Source organism: Hordeum vulgare, chromosome 1H, assembly GCF_904849725.1.
Source record: "Hordeum vulgare subsp. vulgare chromosome 1H, MorexV3_pseudomolecules_assembly, whole genome shotgun sequence".
NCBI classification, from domain to species: Eukaryota; Viridiplantae; Streptophyta; class Magnoliopsida; order Poales; family Poaceae; genus Hordeum; species Hordeum vulgare.
In genome coordinates this window covers 226,514,118-226,530,538 of record NC_058518.1, presented here as the reverse complement: position 1 = coordinate 226,530,538, position 16,421 = coordinate 226,514,118, and positions in this window count along the sequence as shown.

Here is a 16,421-nt window from a genome sequence, read left to right as displayed (position 1 = left end):
ACGTACTTCAAATTGTTCATCAGAGATGCCCCGCCCAGAGGTCGAGAGGCGAATGAACTCGCATACGTAGTATGCACATTTTCAGTGCCAACTACCTGGTACAAGCACTTTACGAGAATATATAGAGTTCAATAAAACTGATAAGCAAGCAAGGTAATGATATATGGATGAAAATTTGAATCAATTAGAGATGCGCGGAACTAGCTAGCTAGTACTACTTACTCGGGGTGCGTAAATTGCAACTCTTTGGGTAATACCGCGAACCTTATTCTTGAACTTTTTCCAAATCCTGTCAGGCAAAGAAAATGATTACTTGATATCAGGAAATGAATGAAAGTTGCATGCCGGTATGGTCCCGGTATTGAGTGAACTTACTTCTTGAGCATTGCAGTCATGTCCGCATAATCCTCGGGATCTTTACGTCTCGAGTCTAAGAAAATTACTTTTGTCGCGTCAATCTTAATGGTTAGCAGAATCCAGTGGTAACTGCGCACACATATATAACTCATCAATTACATTTAGTAATTAACCTCGAGTAAGCGAAACCGAGCATACAGGGAAGACAACAACACTCACTTGAAGTTGTAAGGAAAGAGTATTTCCCTTTTGTTTTGATTTACAAGCAACGAATTTAGCAACTTAACCTCAGTCTCTTTGGTTTCATTTCGTATCGACAATACATTTACCGATTCTGGGCTAATGAACCCAATGTCGAAGATTCCTGCTTTTTTTAATTCGACGATCTTCAATCTGCATAATATATATAGCGAGGATAATTATAGATACATGCAATGAACAAGCTGAGCTAGAGACTTAACTATAGAAGTAATACTTACAAACAGTAGGAAGTCAGGAGTTGTTTGTCGAGGGACAGGTCATTGTATTACTGAAATAACTCCTGAAATTCAACGAGCAGGACTGCAGCTCCAATGAATTCGTGATCTTTTTTCACTCTCATATACACATTAGTTTTCTCCCTGGAGATGTTCATGTACCACTCATGCAATTCGTGCATCCTCGGTGTTAGAGGAGGATGACCAGGTTTGACGAGAGGCTTCCCGAGCAAGAATTTATATTTTTCTTCTTTTGTTACCTCACCCATCTTAAAAATTACTAAATCGTCACGTAATCACCAGGATTGGTACCGGGCAGCAACCCCGAATCATTAGGGACGACAATATCGCTAGACACCTTGAGCGGGGGGCACGATTGCTTCTTCTGTTGGCCGAGCTGGGGAATTCTTTTCCCACTTCTTCGTTTTGCTAACATTGCATCACTGCTAGCCGCCAGAGCGGCGGCGGGGTCTGTCTTCCGCTTGAGAGAAGGAGGAGGAGGTGGCATCTTTCTTACTTGTGTAATTTTCGGCGGAGCGGCGGCGACGTCTGTCTTCCGCTTTTGCGGAGTAGGCAGACTGCTCCGATGCGACTGAGGAGGAGACGAAGGAGGAGGACTGCTCCGACGCGCTAGAGGAGGAGCCAAAGAAGGAGGCGGAGTGCTCCGACGCGCCGGAGGAGGAGCCGAAGAAGGAGGCGGACTTCTCCTACACGTTGGAGGAGGAGCCGAAGAAGGAGGCGGAGTGCTCCGACGCGCCGGAGGAGGAGCCAAAGAAGGAGGACTGTTCCGACGGACTGGAGGAGGAGCCGAAGAAGGAGGTGGAGTGCTCCCACGCGCCGGAGAAGGAGCCGAAGAAGGAGGCGGACTGCTCCGACGCGCTAGAGGAGGAGCCGAAGAAGGAGGTGGAGTGCTCCCACGCGCCGGAGAAGGAGCCGAAGAAGGAGGCGGACTGCTCCGACGCGCTAGAGGAGGAGTCGAAGAAGGAGGCGGAGTGCCGTCACGTGACGAAGGAGGAGCCGAAGAAGAAGGCGGAGTGCCCTCACGCGTCGGAGGAGCCGGAGTGCCCTCATCATTGGCCAGAGGAGGATAAGGAGTGCCCTGATCAGTCGTCGGAGGAGGATGAGGACTGCCGCGATCACTCGCCGGAGGAGGAGGAGGAGGCGTCCAGTTTGGAAGATTGATGTACTCCTTCGGCCATAGACATGTACTCCTCAAAGCATGAACCATCTTATTATTCTCATCTTCACCTCTAGGGTGGTCAAGCTAGAGCTGCCCAAAATCCTTATTTACTTCATCCATCATCACAAGAGCATAACCACGTGGAATCGGACGACAGTGAAAAGTTCAGTTTGATTGAGGAGGTGCAATAACGCAGATAGAAGCCTTGAAAGTGAGGTTCCAACATTTAGTCAAAAGCTCACAAGGTTGAGACTCCGTGATAGTATCCACGGGTTAGCTAGGAGCCGTGAAGTCAGGCTAGCTCCGTGGAAGCCATGCTGCTTCTCGGCTGAGATGACGGGCTAAATTCTGGGGTAGTTTCGTGCCGCTGACATGGTTGGTTGATAACTCGCTGGCTTTGAAGTTTCTCTAGAATTTGTAGTCTTGCATTGATCTTCTGCATGTCACTCAGCTCCGCTTTCCTCTTTCTCGCTCAGCTTCTGTAACCGGATGCGCCGGGAAACCCAACCTTCCACGGAATGGAGCCTGGTATGCCTCGTGTTCGTCGAGGGTGCTCAGCAGTCACTAGGACCTCATCCAACTCGTCCTTCTCTCTTTCGGGAAAGAACGGCCCTTCCTGCGCTGCGGTGATACACTGCTGAAGCTTGTTGATGGGTGTTGCAAGTTGCTTGTCCGTCCAACGACACTCCCCTATTTCAGGTTCCAAAGTTCCCCCAACTCCGAAGAACCAATTCCTTGAACTGTCGGTCAGTTCCATGTATGTGGTTGGACCCCTTTAGCAACCATGTCATACTCAGCTTTGTCCCACAACGGACAACCTTTTCCTATAGCCACCTGATCCCGTGTGATGGTGATACTTCTTCTTTACATCATTGTTCTTGTTTCTCTCTGACATTTCCTTACTCTTGTCCGATGACTTGTAGGCCACAAATGCGGGCCAGTGATCTCTAGTCTTCTCAAATCGGCCGACGAATTCTGGAGTCTTCCCTTGGTCGACATACTTTGATTTCAACTCTTTCTTCCACCTCCTGAATAGTTCTGCCATCTTCTTAAGAGCACATGCTTTGACCAGTGACTCTATAACTGGCACACACATGGATTCGCAATTAGACTACGTCTTCTCACACACATGGATTCACAAATAGGGAGATGGATATATCGATGGACGTGCCACCGGTGCGTCGAAGGGCGATGACGGCGGGCTTCGGAACGACGACGGGCGATGGGTGACGACGACGAGGACGATGGGTTCGAGGGCTACGACAACGATGGCGACAGCGACAACGGGCGATGGGCTCGGGGGCGACGGCGACGACGATGGGCTCAGGGACGACGGCGACGACGATGGGATCGGGGATGACGATGGGCTTGGGGGCGACATCGACGACGATGGGCTCAGGAGCGACGACGATGGGCTCAGGAGCGACGACGACGGTGATGGGCTCGGGGCGACGATGGGCTCTTGGAGGAGGCGCGGGCCGACGACGACGGGCTCGGGTGCGACGCTGACGGAGAGAGAACGAGGGGGGGGGATGGAAGTTGGTGGAAATTTCGACAACTCCCGCAATAAACGAACACCTTTGTTCCGGTTAGTGGCTAAAATCGGGACCAAAGCACGCCATTAGTCTCGGGTTGTTACACCAACCGGGACTAAAGGTCAATTTTGACAACTCCCGCACTATATGCGAAACCTTTGGTTTCAGTTTGTGGCTCCAACCGGGACCAAAGCCACACTTCCCCTGGCCCAATAGGGCGGGAAGAAGAGTACTTTCGTACCGGTAATTGTTGGCTAGAACGGGGAAAGGTCGTCGGCCCATTTTATATTTTTCATACATTTACTAATTTTTGTTTTGAGCTAAATTACCCTTAAATTGAAAAGCACTACAAATGAACTCTGAAAATGTTGAAAGTTGGCATGGTATAATCATTTCACGCACATAGCATGTGATAAAAAGTTGAGAGGGTTGCGGCAAAAACGGGATGCACATCGTGTACAAAACACACAATCTCTTTCGAAGTATTAGGGTTTCATACAAAAACTCATGTGTTACAAAGGGATTTCATTTTTTGGAACTTATTTGAACTCCAGACTTTTTGTATGTTCAAAATGCACCATTCAAAGACACATCATCAATTTTCAACTATTTCTGACTTCATTTGGTATTTTTCATGCATTTACTGATTTTTTTGAGCTAAATGGCCCTTAAATTGAAAAGCACAACAAATGAACTCTGAAATTGTTGAAGTTGGCATGGTATCATCATTTCACCCACATAGGATGTGCTAAAAAGTTGAGAGGGTTTCGGCAAAAACTGGATGCACTTCGTGTACAAAACAGACAATCTGTTTCGAAGTATCACGGTTTCATACGAAAACTCATCTGTTACAAAGGGATTTCATTTTTTGAAGTTACTTGAACTCCAGACTTTTTTTGTGTTCAAAATGCACCATTCAAAGACACATAATCAATTTTTAACTATTTGTGACTTCATTTTGTATTTTTGATGCATTTACTGATGTTTTTGAGCTAAATGACCCTTAAATCGAACAACACTACAAATGAACTCTGAAAAGGTTGTAAGTTGGCATGGTATCATCATTTCACCCACATAGCATGTGCTAAAAAGTTGAGAGGGTTGCGGCAAAAACTGGATGCACTTCCTGTACAAAACACACAATCTCTTTCGAAGTATCAAGGTTTCATACGAAAAATCATCTGTTACAAAAGGATTTCATTTTTTTGAGCTTATTTGAACTCCAAACTTTTTGCGTGTTCAAAATGCACCATTCAAAAACACATCATCAATTTTTAACTATTTCTAACTTCATTTGGTATTTTTCATGCCTTTAGTGATTTGTTTTTTAGCTAAATGACCCTTAAATTGAAAAGCACTACAAATGAGCTCTGAAAAGGTTGAAAGTTGGCATGGTATCATCATTTCACCCACATAACATGTGCTAAAAAGTTGAGAGGGTTGCGGCAGAAACTGGATGCACTTCGTGTACAAAACGGACAATCTCTTTCGAAGTATGAGGATTTCATACGAAAACTCATCTGTTACAAAGGGCATTTCATTTCTTCACTTTTTCTTCCCTTGTGTTCCTTGCTTATTGCACCGTAACCATGGATAATCTTCATGTTTAACAGGGTGCTTTGGTCAGCCTTGACTTTGAAGGGAGGAACTTCATGAAACTTTTCATAATCTTCACACATGTCTGTCTTGCCCTCCAATCACACGATGTCTCTTTTTACTGAAAGAACTATGTGGCGCTTTGGCTCGTCGTATGATGTATTCGCTTCCTTATATTTTCTTTTCTTAGTTTGGTAGACATGTCCATCATATAGAAAACCTGCGCCACATCATTGGCTAGGACGAATGGTTCCTGTGCGTGCGCAAGATTGTTCAGATCCACTGTTGTCATTCCGTATTGTGGGTCTATCTGTACCCTGCCTCCTGACTGATTGACCCATTTGGAATGAAACAAAGGAACCTTCAAATCATGTCCATAGTCAAGTTCCCATATGTCCACTATGTAACCATAATATGTGTCCTTTCCCCTCTCGGTTGCTGCATCAAAGCGGACACCGCTGTTTTGGTTGGTGCTCTTTTGATCTTGGGTGATCGTGTAAAATGTATTCCCACTTATCTCGTACCCTTGGTAAGTCAATACAGTCGAGGATGGTCCCCTGGCCAATGAGTACAGCTCATCAGAAGCAGTGTTGTCACACATGAGACGTTATTGCAACCAACTGTTGAAAGTCCTAATGTGTTCAAATGTAATCCAGTCGTCACACTGCTCCGGGTGTATGGAGCTCAGAATATTCTTGTGTTCATCGACATACGGGGTCACCAAGGTAGAATTCTGTAGAACTGTGTAATGTGCTTGAGACCAAGAATGCCCGTCCGTACACATTATTGACTCCGCTCCTAGTGCGCCTTTTCCAGTCAGTCTCCCCTCATACCGCGATTGAGGGAGACAAATCTTCTTAAGGCCAGGAATGAAGTCAACACAAAATCCAATGAAATCCTCTGTTTGATGGCCCATGGAGATGCTTCCTTCTGGCTTAGCACAGTTACAAACATATTTCTTTAAGACTCCCCTGAACCTCTGAAAGGGGAACATATTGTGTAGAAATACAGGGCCCAAAATGACAATCTCGTCGACTAGGTGAACTAGGATGTGCGTCATGATATTGAAGAAGGATGGTGGGAACACCAGCTCGAAACTAACAAGACATTGCACCAAATCACTCCTTAACCTTGGCAGGATTGCTGGATCGATCACCTTCGGAGAGATTGCATTTAGGAATGCACATAGCTTCACAATGGCCAATCGAACGTTTTCCAATAGAAGCCCTCTCAATGCAACCGGAAGCAGTTATGTCATAATCACGTGTCAGTCATGAGACTTTAGGTTCTTGAACTTCTTCTCTGCCATACTTATTATTCCCTTTATATTTGACGAGAATCCAGACGGGATATTCATACTGAGCAGGCATGCAAAGAAGATTTCCTTCTCTTCTTTGGTAAGAACATAGCTGGCAGGACCTTCATACTGCTCTGGATGCATGCCGTCTTTTTCATGCACACATTAATGTTCTTCCCGTTGCTCCGGTGTATCTTTTATCTTCCCATACACTCCCAAGAAGCCTAGCAGGTTCACACAAAGATTCTTCGTCACGTGCATCACGTCGATTGCAGAGCGGACCTCTAGGTCTTTCCAATAGGGTAGGTCCCAAAATATAGATTTCTTCTTCCACATGGGTGCGTGTCATGCATCGTCATTTGGAACAGATAGTCCGCCAGGACCCTTTTGAAAGATTACTTGTAAATCATTGACCATATCAAGTATGTGATCACCAGTACGGAGGGCGGGTTTCCTCCGGTGATCTGCCTCACCTTTGAAATGCTTTCCTTTCTTTCGACATTGATGGTTGGTCGGAAGAAATTGATGATGCCCCATGTACACATTCTTCCTGCATTTGTCCAAATATATAATCTCAGTGTCATCTAAACAGTGTGTGCATGCATTGTATCCCTTGTTTTTCTGTCCTGAAAGGTTACTGAGAGCAGGATAATCGTTGATGGTTACAAACAGCAACGCATGTAGGTCAAATTCCACTTGTTCGTTCTCATCCCACACACGTACACCATTTCCATTCCATAGCTGTAAAAGTTCATCAATTAATGGCCTTAGGTACACATCAATGTCATTGCCGGGTTACCTAGGGCCTTGGACGAGCACTGGCATCATAATGAACTTCCGCTTCATGCACAATCAAGGAGGAAGGTTATACATACATAGTCACAGGCCATGTGGTATGCTTGCTGCTCTACTCCCCAAATAGATTAACGCCATCTGCACTTAAACCAAACCATACGTTCCTTGGGTCACGTGTAAAGTTGCTCCACTTTCTCTCGATCTTTCTCCACTGCGACCCGTCAGCGGGTGCTCTCAACTTCCCGTCTTTCTTATTGTCTTTTATGTGCCATTGCATCAACTCGACATGCTTTTTGTTTCAGAACAGACGTTTCAACCATGGTATTATAGGAGCATACCACATCACCTTGGCAGGAACCATCTTCCCGGTGCGCTGGCCCTCAACATCACCAGGGTCATCTGTTCTGATCTTATACCGCAATGCGCCGCATACCGGGCATGCGTTCAAATCCTCGTACGCACCGCGGTAGAGGATGCAGTAATTAGGGCATTGTGACAGCCCGAGACCGACGTTCCAGAAGATTCCCCTCTATTTCCGTTTTCGTCGTGTGTCTATTTTTATTTGTCGCATCATCATTGCATCATGCGCATCATCTGCATTGCATCGGCATCTCCGTTGCCGCCAGTTTTCAAAACTTGCATCCGTTGTTAGTTGCCGGTTCCCGTCGTTGTCCGTTCTGAGCCCGACCGCACACGCACGCGCCCGCGGCATCGTTCGAACCCAATTTTAAAAGTGTGCACAAAACTTTCTCTGATCGGGGTGAAACTTGGCATGCGGTCGTAAGTAGTTATAGCTAGGCCGCCTGTCGAATTTCGTCGCGATCGGAGTCCGTCTGGTACCTGAACGGTCGACCGTAGCGGCACCGTATTCGGTCTACCGTCGAACGTTTGTCGATGTTTTTTAAATACGTTGCCGAGTCGCCCGTTTTTCCTCTCATCTTCGCCTAGCCTCTCTGCACAGTGCGTCGACCCTACGCGCGACCCAGTCCGGAAACCTCCTAAAACCCGAACCGGGAGCTCGTGACCGTTGGGTCCGGATCAACCCGGTTTTACTGCAAATCATCATCGGTTTGTCCATTGGACCCCTCGGCCTATTTATTCTTGACCGTCCGATTTGGATCAAAGGGTCCAAATAACCCAATCTAAGCTGCCTACTATATATAGACCATCTAGTATAACCCTAGCCCTAGCTGTCCCATCCGTCAATACCCTCTCCGCCGCCGCCCGCTTGAAAATTCGCCTTGGGATCCATCCCCATCCAACCAGTTCGCTCAGACCACCTTCCTTGTTTTCCGCTGCAGTCCAACCCGCAGCAACCTCCCTCCGACCCGAGTGGACGCGTCCGCCTCCCTTGGATCCGCACGCCGGTGCACCTCGTCTCCAAGGAACAGGCAGGAGCGAACCTCCAGCTGCACTCATGGCGTTTGTGGTTCAGCTAGCTCCGCCCGTGCACATCCGTGCTCGACCCCAAGCCTCCCCTAACGGACCTCCAGCTACAGGATCACCGTGCCTCAGGTTCGCCTGATCTGCCTGTCGTCTTGCTAGTACCTCGCCCCGCGCCTCTCCTCTCCTCTATCTCCTTGTCGTCTTGCTCCCTTCCACTGGTTCCCCTCTGATTCTCTCTCTCACTTCTTTCTTCAGGTAACAGGAGAGGCCATGGTCCTCCCAGCCCTCGATTTTCGTCAGCGTTCGGTCGTCGCCTTGAGATCCCTCCTTCCGCGTCTCCGGTGGATCGCCCCGCCCGGCCGAGTTGCACCCACTCGCCGGAGCGCTGATGCAGCAATAGCTCCCGCATCTCCAGGCCACCCCTCTGCCGAGCGCTCCTCCCACACGACCCCTCCTTCCCTCAGCTTACTCCTCTAATCCCTCTCCCTCTTGCTTGTTTCTTTCCAGTCAGCAGCAGAACGGAACCCACCGTGAGCCGCCGGCGAGCTTCACCGATGGGCAGGCACCTAGATCGCCCCGGCTCCTTCTCCCTTCCTTCTTCCCTCTCTCACCTCGTCTCTCTCTCTCTGTGTCCACAGGAGCATCTACGCCTCTGTCAAGGGAAGCTGTGCCATGGAGCTTGCAGCTTGTGAACCGGCGTGCCCTCCACCGAATGGAGCTCCCTCGTCATCGGGAATGGATTCCCCATGCCCGGATCCATCAAAACCACGGCCCCTCTCTGCGTATTCTCGCCATGGCCGTCGGTCCCCCTGCAATCCCGATCTGGCAGACAAAGCTGTTGCTGATTCAGTTCAGTTTCGTCAGAACACCACATGGGTACGATACATCTAACGCAGTCCCATGTTTTTTATCAATAGTTGCTTTGTAGCCTACTGGTCAGCGCGTTGTTCTCTATCCAAGAGATCGTGGGTTCAAGCCCCCACGGATGCATCTGTATTTTTTCACGATTTTTCCCCTTTCCATAGGATTAGTTCCTGCCTCGGTTCACTTAACTTCGAGGCCCTGTTAGTGCACACAACAGGAGCCAGACCAACTGGTTAGTGTCCTGGATTCAACCCAGGGGTCTGGGGTTCGAATCCCAGCTTTGCCCCATATTGTTTCCCCTGTCATTTTTTTGCTGCTTAGGATTTTGCTAGATTTCAGAAAAATTGCATATTGTTTTCAAACCCCCGTAGATTTCATACCGTGCATAGGATCGGAGTGATATAAATAAGTAACTTGCCTAGGATTTCGCGTAGAACAAGAATTTCCAACTCTCATGCATATTTAAAACTGTTAGGTGTGTTGTTTGCTTCGATTTGCATGTCGACGTGTTGAAAACGGTTTAGGTCGTAACTATTTGTCCGTAGCTCCATTGGCGATGTGCCATATATGTAAATGGACCAGAATGACGAGTAGAATCACGTGAACCACTTTGTTTTTCCGTTTGACAAAACTAAAATGTGATTAGGACAAATCTGGTCAGAATTAAGATTTAACACGTGGGGTCATTTCGGAGATTCTATATGACATTTCCGACCTCATTTAAAATGCCTAGATAGGTAGTTTAATTGCGGTTCACCTCTTGCCATGTTTAGTCACATTTAATATTGCCGTGTACCTAACCGGCAGTGAACTAAATAATTCCTATGTGGAGTTTCGTCAATATGCAACCCGTTGCATATTGAACTTCACTTAATGTGTAGTGATTGATTGTGTGATTTGTCATGCTGTGACTTGCATGTATTCCGCTGCTCATGCATCATTTGTGTTGTGCATCGTGTGGTGAATTCCGTGTGTTGATTTGTGTTTCCGGTTTGCTTCATCTCGATAGAGTTCCGCAGCGTGTCGGATTGTGAGGACCCGTTCGACTACGTCGGTTCGTCTGCTTCACGGAGGCATTCTTCTTCCAAGCGGGATCTCAGGCAAGATGATCATTTCCCTAGATACCATTACTATCATTGCCATACTAGTTTATTGCTTCTATCGTTTATTTCTCGTTGCCTACCACCTGTTAAATATCAGCCTCTCAACTATGCCATGATTGCCTTCAACCTGTTCGACCTAGCAAACCACTGATTGGCTATGTTACCGCTTGCTTAACCCTGTTGTTAGCGTTGCTAGTTGCAGGTGCAGTTGCTTCCATGTGATAACATGGGTTCCTTGTCATATCACCATATTTAATGCTATTTAATTTAATGCACCTATATACTTGGTAAAAGGTGGAAGGCTTGGCCTTTCTAGCCTGGTGTTTTGTTCCACCTTTGCCCCCTTAGTTTCGGCTACCGGTGTTATGTTCCATAAACGAGCGCTCCTAACACGATCGGGGTTGTTATGGGGACCCCCTTGATAATTCGTTTTAGATTAAAGCTGGACTGGCAAGGCCCAACATTGGTTCGACATTTGCCCAACATAATAATTTTGTTAATATTGAAATGCATAGGGCGTCATGAACCCGAGGAGTAATTTTACATAAACAGGGGGGGCCAGTGCTAATGGTGTTGGTCCCAAACGGTCTGCCTGCGGGGCCACCGCGAGGAAACTCGAGGTTTGGCACCCGTAGCTAGTTCCATCCGTCTTGTCCTGAGAACGAGATACGCGGCTCCTATCGGGATCGTTGACACGCCGGGCGGCCTTGCTGGATTAGTTTTACCTTTGACGAGATATCTTGTGCATCGGGATTCTGGTGATGCTTTGGGTAATCTCAGAGTTGAGGTTTTCCACTAGGGAATCCGACGAGATCGCGAGCTTCGTGATTGAGGATTTCTATGCGGCTTGTGGTAATTTGTGATGGACTAGTTGGAGCGCCCCTGCAGGGTTAAATATTTTTGGAAAGCCGTGCCTGCGGTTATGTGGCAACGTGGAAACTTTGTTTTAACACTGGTTCTAGATAACTTGAAGTTAACTTAATTAAAACATGCCAACTGTGTGCGTAACCGTGACTGTCTCTTTCGTGAGTTCTTTCTCCGATTGAGGACACGGTGGGGTTATGTCTGACGTAGGTAGATGTTCAGGATCATTCATTTGATCACCAGTTGTTCACGTCCGTTATGCGTAGATCTTCCCCCTCTTACTTCTTGTACTCGTAAGTTTAGCCACCAAATATATGCTTAGTCGCTGCTGCAACCTCACCACTTAACCATGCCTCACCCATTAAGCTTTGCTAGTCTTGATACCTTTGGAAATGAGATTGCTGAGTCCCCTGTGGCTCACATATTACTACAACACCAGTTGCAGGTACAGGTAAAGGTTACTTGACGTGAGCGCGTTGATTGTACATTTGGAGTTGCTTCTTCTTCTTCTTCTTCTTCTTCTTCGATCTAGGATGGGTTCCAAGCCGGCAGCCTGGGATACCAAGGATGGACGTCGTTCTTCTTTTGTCGTTTGTTTTTGTCCGTAGTCGGACCCTGCTCTTACTCTTGATGATTATGTAATGTACTGATGTGACTCTGATGTAGCTTGTGGCGAGTGTAAGACAATTCTAAACATATCTCTTCTTTTCAGTACATGTACTTGTAACGAGATCCATTCTTGCGACATGACGAGATGCACTTCTATCCCTGACGAGGCCTTCGTGCCAAATTGAGGATAGGGTCGCATCTTGGGCGTGACAGGCATGCATGTATCTTCTACACCTCCAATCCTAGAGGGCATAGAACATTCTTCGCTTCGTACGTACTGCCTGACAATTCGTTATCCTTTGGACACTTCTTCTTCATAAATTTCAGTAGCGAACTAAATGCCTTGTCAGATACACCATTGTCTGCCTTCCATTGCAGCAATTCTAGTGTGGTACCAAGCTTTGTGTTGTCATCTTCGCAATTTGGATACAACCCTTTTTTGTGATCCTCTAACATGCGATGGAACTTCAACTTCTCCCTTTCACTTTCGCATTCTCTATGTGCATCAACAATGATCCGCCGAAGATCACCATCGGGTACATCGTCTAGTTCCTCTTGATCTTCAGCGTACCCCATTGCAGCATCACCATATTCACGGGGCGGGTAGTTGACATCATCCTATTCTTCTACGTTGTCTTCCATCATAAATCCTCTTTCTTCGTGCTTGGCTCAAACATTATAGTGTGGCATAAAACCCTTCTGAAGCAGGTGGAAGTGAAGGGTTTTATAGTCGGAGAATTCCTTCGTATTCCCACAAACAGTATATGGACAATGCATAAAACCATTCCGCTTGTTTACCTTAGCCGTTTAGAGAAAATTATGCAGGCCATTAATATACTCGGAGGTGTGTCGGTCACCGTACATCCATTGATGGTTCATCTGCGTGCGTTATATAACAAAGTGTATTAAAAACTACACAAATCTTGATGAAAATGGAGCTTGGACAAGGAGCTTCTAAAGGAGAAAGCTTAAGTGTGGCTCGAGCATTTCATCGAACACCTCATGTGCATAGGAGGTGAGCTAGAGCACCACAAAGATCTCCCACAGCCGGCCGAAAAAACAGAGCAGTGCACTGCTTTGCTCGCGGGGGTATATGTCGGCCAACCATTGGTCCCGGTTTGCGGCTGGAACCGAGACCAAAGGACAACCTCATGTCCTGGTTCCAGCCACAAACCGGGACTACTAGTTGTGGGCCAGGAGCAAGGCACATTGGTCCCGGTTCATGTTTGGAACCGGGACCGAAGGTGACAAACGAACCGGGACAAATCGCCCATGATGCCCGGCCGGCGCCTTGGCCTCACAAACCGGGACCTATGCCCACATGGGTCCCGGTTCGTGAGTGAACCGGGACTAATGGGATTTCATCAAGTGGACCAAAGCCCTCTGTTCTTCTAGTGATAGGTGCTCCACCAAATCATGCTGGCGTTGTTGATGCACATGTGGGTCTTGGATCTCCTAATGCATGTTGAGGAAGGCACTACAGGTTGCCAGGACGTGTCTATAAACTTGGGCAAGAGGACCCTGCGTGTAATATGGTTCAGTCTCAAACACTGGCTCTTCCTTCTTTCTCTCAATGACCATCTTGTGCAATATGACACAACAAGTAATGATTTCCCATATTTGATCTTTCGACCAGGTCTGAGCGGTCTACTAGACAATACCAAATGGATATTATATCACACCAAATTACTCCTCGACATCCTTCCTGCAAATATCTTGACCCTTGGCAAAGTAGGAGTTCTTGCCTCTGCGCACAGTGTTTGAGATAGTCTTCACAAATGTGGACCATCTTGGATATATGCCATCTGCTAGGTAGTATCCCTTGGTGTAGTAGTGCCCATTGACCTTGAAGTTTACTGGAGGAGCATGACCTTCAACAAGCTTGGCAAAGACATTCGAGCACAACAGTACGTTGATGTCATTATTAGTTCGTGGCATACCAAAGAAGGAGTGCAAAATCCAGAGGTCATGTGTGGCTACAACCTCAAGTACCATGCTGCAAGCATCTTTGGCGCCTTTGTACATCCCGTGCCAAGCAAATGGACAGTTTTTCCATTTCCAATGCATGTAGTCGATACTTTCAAGCTTCCCAGGAAATCCTCTTGATACATTCTGTGCTAGGATCCGAGCAGTGTCTTGAGCATTGGGGTGATCGCAAGTACTGAGGTCCAAACACTGCCACGATTGCCTTGCAGAACTTGTATAAACACTCAATGGTGGTGAACTCGGCCATGCATCCATAGTCTTCCCAAGCATCACCGAGAGCTCCGTATGCAAGCATCCTCATAGTTGTCATGTACTTCTGGAGTAATGTGAATCCAAGTGTGCCGGTGCAACCCTTCTTGCACTTGAAGTAATTGTCGAACTACTTGATGGAATTCACAATCCTGAGGAAGATCTTCTGGATCATCCGATAACGGTGCCAAAATACTTTCTCACCTTGTAGTGGAGCTTTGGAGAAGTAGTCGGAGTAGAGAAAGAAATAGCCTTCCATTCAATCCCTCTGCTTTGTCTTCAATTGGCCTGGCATCGAGCCACCTTGCCATGGCTTTGTGTTGCTTGCTAATAGGTCGGCCAAAGCGTCTAAGACCATAGGTGCTCTTCATCCTAGGTGTCGGTATCGGCTTCCTCCCCTAGCATTGCCGCGAACGCCTCCTTACCGTCGGAGTGCATCACCGAGACAAATCGCTGAACACCTAGCGGGCTTGGTAGGCACGCAACCGCCCGTATCCCCGCTTGCATGGCCGGAGCGCTGGAAATTATCGCCCAGAAGAAGGGGGCACGATGCCACGACAAACCCTCTCTTTCTCGCCAGGGATATGTCCTTTGTAGCGGTGGTAGGTAGCAGGGCGGCAACGGGATCGGCACGACGGCAAAAGGTGTAGTGCACGCGGGGGGTGGGGTGCCAATCTAGAGGTGGAAAATACGTTTTTTGCTTGATAGTGGTGGCCCATGCATTGTTTTCCCTTCCGTCGGAGCCCCCAAGTGCACCAAAATGCCCTAGGTTTGTCCTAGGGTCTCCGTGCCAAAAAATGGGAGGAATCGGTGAAAATCGGCGCCCCTGGGGTGTGAGTGGGGGATTTTTCAGCGCAGGTGGAAAAACACACACCCCGGGGAGCTTGTTGGGGGCGCGGCTGGAGATGCTCTAACCACTCAAAACCATTCCTCCTAATGCACCACTTGGTGTGGAGGCATTACTTGGTGATTAGAGCATGCCAAAAAAATTTGGGATCAATTAGGAAAACTTGACACCATAGAGTTCCTCAAATTTGGTTCTGGATAGAGAGAGTCTTGGAATATTTTGGTGAATCAGATCAGTTTGTTTTGAGATAAAACTTGGGAAGATCATCATATATATCATGTGTGACTTGCTAGAATTTTCTGGGAATTATTTGAGAATATTTCTTATAGAAACTTTTCAAAAGCTTAAAATAGGCGTAAAGGGTTTTGACGGGTTTTGTTCAATATTTTAAACATGACCATTTGTTGAGACTATTATATATGGAAAATATATGTCCATTGAGTTTCCCTAGATTTTCTCAAATATTTTGAAAACATCAAAATAATTTTTCCCTATAAAAGACCACTTCTCTCTCGAGAAAAAGGTATTTCAATAAAATTGGAAAATAACTTTTAAAACAATTATTTTGTGGTTTTGGGAAGTCTTTTTGATAATAGGATCGAAACAAAACTAGCGGGGTAACCCGCGCATTTGCGCGACTAGACTCAATACATGTTTGATTCAATAATGTTTTTTCTTCAAGATATGTTTTCCCAGAAATGTGGATGTTATCATGTGCGAGGTGAGACTTTCACACTTGGGATGATGTAGTTCCATCACCTAGTTAGAACATTTCTATTTTTGTATTATCAAGGCTTGTTTAAAGTTTCCATCAAAATTGGCATAATCATTGTGAGAAAGTTCTAGATAAATATCTTTATATTTTCCATTCCTTCATTTGGATAAATCAAAGTAATACATGAAGATGCATGCTAGTTGATATTGTGGTCCATCATCAAATATATAACAACTTTTTTATTTTTATGTTTTATGGAGGGTTTTAAACAATTTAGGCAATTTATTACTAAGTCAAATTATATGCATATATTAAAACTACAAATTTTCATATACGTACTTTTTAAATTTACACTTCTACGGACTTTGTATGGCGTACCTATCCAAAATACATTTTATTGATTTTTTTTCAGATTTCATATGTCAAACCATCATGGTGACTTGTGCTTTTGCGCATTCCTTTTTATACTCTTATATCTATGTGTTCACATATTTATTGTCTTCAATCTGGTACGTCCATACACCAGTAATACAGTTTCAGGGTTGTAGAAAAGTTTATAGAA